Here is a 4,091-nt window from a genome sequence, read left to right on the forward strand (position 1 = left end):
CCTTGCCAACCATTTTCATAAGAAGTTGCATTGCCTTTGAGGTATGGCTGTTTCGAAGTAACCCCTGAATCATTACATTATAATAGCAACTATTAGGCGAACAGTCATTATCTTCCATGCTCCCAAAAAACCTATATGCTTCATCTGGCAATCTCTCTTTACACAGTCCATTAATCATTACACCATATTTGTAAACATTCGTTTTAAACCACAGTCTGAGAGTTGACGAAATAATTCCTTGGCAACTTCAATATGCCCAGCTTTGCACAACCCATCAATTAGGATAGTATATGGGACAATATCAAGTTCCAACCCATTTTTTTGCATTGCTTGAAAAAATTAGATTACCTGTTTTAAATAAGCCATCCAACAAAATCAAACAGATCACTCGATTTGGAACTTGTCCAGAAGCAAGTATCTTTGTAAACAGTTCACATGCAGTTGAAACTCTCCCTAATTGAAACATACTTTGCATTAGAGTGTTTTGTGTGACTATATTCAGAAGGTTCTATTTTGAGATATTTCATGAAAGAGTTCCATTGCTTCATCTAACCTTTTACCTTTGCAATATCTATTGATCATCGTGCTGTAAGTAACTACATTAGGTGCACAACCCTTTTCAATCATCAACTGTAAAACTCTTCTAGCTTTATCCTTTTCAACCCTTGCTTTCTCATCATGTCAATGGTCTCTACAGCTTTAGAAATCATTCATTCCTTGCAAAGTGCATCAATCAATATAGTATATGTGACAATATTAAGTGAAATATTGTTATCCACCATTTTATTCAAAAGCCTTGTTGCCTCCTCCTGTTGGCCCGAATCACACATACAATGAATTAAGCAACTGTAAGTAATGATATTTGGTTTAATGCCTTTAACCTTCATTTCAGATAAGAGATCAAGAGCCTCCTTTAACAACCCATTCTTACAAACAGTCAAGGATGGTACTATATGCTACAATATTGGGTTCAAAACCTCTGCCTTCCATCAGCCTTAGAAACCCAACAGCTCTATCAGTATTACCGCTCTTACACAACCCCTTAAGTATTGTACTGTAAACAATCAAATGAGGTTGATACCCTCTTTCAGTCATTTCATCGAATATACTAACTGCCTCAGAAATCTTACTTTGATTACAAAACCCATTAATCAAATTTGAAAAAGTTACAGCACTAGGTTCAACACCTAACTTCAGTATTTTCCCCAAAACAGAAAACCCAAAATCAATTGACCTAATTGACAAAAGCAATTAATCAAGATGTTCAAAGAATAAAAATTATAGGAAACGCCCAATAAATCGATCTGTCTATGCATAGAAACAACAATGGCATAATGTTTAATCCTAAAAATGGCTCCTAATAATTTATTAAATTACACAATTGAAGGTTTTGAGTACTTGACTATCATCTTATTGAACAAAATTAAAGCATCATCAACAATATCGAAGTGATCATCTTTTTTTCCTTTTCCTCTAACAGGCATGGGTTTCTTACTTAAGCCTTTGATGTGGGTAGCAATGTTGTTTGAAGAAGAAGAAGAAAAAGAGTGGAAATTAGAAAGATGGCTTCCACCATTAACAATTGAACGAAGAATAAAAGAAGGAGGAAGCTTACCCATATCTTGAATCTATGCAAAATGGAAAAACAAGAGCTTAACTTAAAAATAAAACCACAAACGGTGTCGGCACTAACACAAGAACTGTAATTTGGGAGAAAATGAAACCACAAATGGCGCCGGCACTAACACAAAATGGAAAAATAAGAGCTGAGCTTGAAAAAAAAATTTACCCATGAACCGAGGGAGAAGATGATGGTTGTAGTGGTTCTTCATTCTCTAGGTAGTGGTGAGGGCAAAAATTGAAAAGGGCAACTAAATTAATGTTTGGTGGTTGGTCCACCGAATTGGGCTGGAATCTATTCATAAGCCCCCCAACCAAATATGTTGCCAATATCTTAGGCTTATTTTTCTTTATTTTACATAAGTAACTAGTATTTTGATGTCGGATTAGCGAGTCAATATCAGCATTTTTTTTTATAATATTTGAATATTTTGTAAATATCCAAAATTAAATATTATTTGAATTTATTTTATAAATAAAATAATATTTGAAGATATTTAAATCCACATTTTCAACTTACCTGGTTCATATATGATATATCTATTTGTGGTTAAAAAACAGTTACTTGTAGGGAATGCAGTACATGCCCTTGAGTCCACAAAAAAAGAATCCGACCAAATCTCGATCATGATCAACCCATTGTCGCCAATTATACAAAAAAGAAAAAAGAGCGACAAAACATTCACTAAAGTAATTACTGTTTTGTAAATTGGTCTGAAATTTTTTTCTAAATTGAACTTCAAGGTGGTACCATTCAAGACCTAGCTTTTAAATCCCCTCCTAAAATGGCATTAAAAGGCCTAACAACTTCGGGGAGTTTAAAACCCTAAATTGCCCATTTTAGGGGAAATTATATTATGGGCTTTAATTATTTGGATGGACCCTCTTATCATTATGTTGGGTTAAAAAACGTAGATCACTAATGAGGTTCAAATTTATGGTTTAATTTAATTGATTTTTGCTATGTTAATGCATATTATTTGATTTTTTTAGGATAAAGTATAAAAATAGTCACTCAATTATATATTTTGTTCTGCTTTGGTCGTCCAACTAATAATTTTTTCAATTTAGTCATTCAATTTTTTGAAATTAACTATTATAGTCACTCTCTCGTCGGTTTTCGTTAGCTAAGAGTTAGAAAGTTGATGTGAACTTTTTTTTTTGGCCTAATAATAAATTTAGCCCTCAAATTTTTACATATTCTATCAACTTTATCATAAAACAAAAAAATTCAACAAATTCTATTAAGAAACAATTGGACCCTCTCTCACTCTCAGCAGTACACCCTTTAACCCCCTCATCAATAACCATACACAATGTTTCACCATCTTCAACTCACCCTCACATGCCACTGGTACCAAAGGTAATCTCTTTTCTACTTACTATTTCACTTTCTCTACTTCTTTATCACTTCTATTCTTTTCTTTATTTTTTCTTTTTTCTTTTTAAAAAACCTTTAGCCATCACCAACCGCTACTACTTCTTCAATGAGTTCAGGTTGTCTTCTTTGGCCATTGATGTTTTCAACCTCATCTTACTTCCCTAGTCAATGGCTAACTTTTGACTATTGAGATCATCAAGAGATGAACCCGAACCACTTGAACCAGACTAAGCTAAGATGAGTTCTTTTTATTTTTTTTCCCGATTCTCTTTTCTATTATTTTCTTTTTTTTTTCTTCTTCTGTAATGAGCCAAAATTCACGGGCACCGGAAAAGCGAGTTATAGGACCTTCGTCTTAGTGAATCGAGTTCGTAAATATTTATTAGGAATATTTGTGAGGCTAGTTGTGTGTTTAATTAGGCTTTAATTAAGTGAATTTAGCTTAATTAAGAGAAATTAGGAAAAAGGGCTAAATTGAATAAGGGGTAAAAGTAGAATTATAGATTAATAAAAAGAAAGGGGGACCAAAATGGAAAATATACCATTCACCATAAATGAGGCGGCAAATGTTGATAAAAATCTAATATTTTATTGTTTAATTATTATTAAGTTATAATGTATATAATTATTTTATTATATGGTAATTTATATTAGTTATAAATTAAAAATATTATATTATATGAATAAATCAAAAATTTATCAAATTGATGGTGATGATATTGTACAATTGTAAAAAATATATATGTACATTTATAATACTTATATTTAATTAGTAAATATATATTTATTATTTATTATTACTAAGTAAAAGATATTTATCAGATAAATAATTAAATTGTGAGATTTCAGATAAAAAATAAATTGGATAATGACAATTGTAATAATGTAAATATATACATTTGTATTATACCTATTTATTTACTTAAAAATTATGTAAAAGATAGTTATTAATTAAATAATTATATTATGAGATTTTCGTCTATGATAAACAAATTAAGTGGTAACAAATATAATGATAAACAAATTAAGTGGTAACAAATGTAATGTAAATATGTGTTATTAAAAATATTTATTATAATTATTATCATTA

The 4,091-nt window shown here is 30.7% G+C and overlaps 1 long non-coding RNA gene across 1 annotated transcript; it reads right to left on the minus strand.

Moving 5' to 3' along the window:
* Positions 1–417: 417 nt before the first annotated feature.
* On the minus strand, positions 418–1,997 carry LOC128293196 (uncharacterized). The gene is made up of 2 exons (XR_008283309.1): positions 1,790–1,997; positions 418–809 (listed from the first exon to the last, which is right to left on the minus strand). It is a non-coding gene; the product is annotated as an uncharacterized LOC128293196 (long non-coding RNA).
* Positions 1,998–4,091: the final 2,094 nt, after the last annotated feature.

Source organism: Gossypium arboreum, chromosome 5 (genome assembly GCF_025698485.1).
Source record: "Gossypium arboreum isolate Shixiya-1 chromosome 5, ASM2569848v2, whole genome shotgun sequence".
NCBI lineage: Eukaryota > Viridiplantae > Streptophyta > Magnoliopsida > Malvales > Malvaceae > Gossypium > Gossypium arboreum.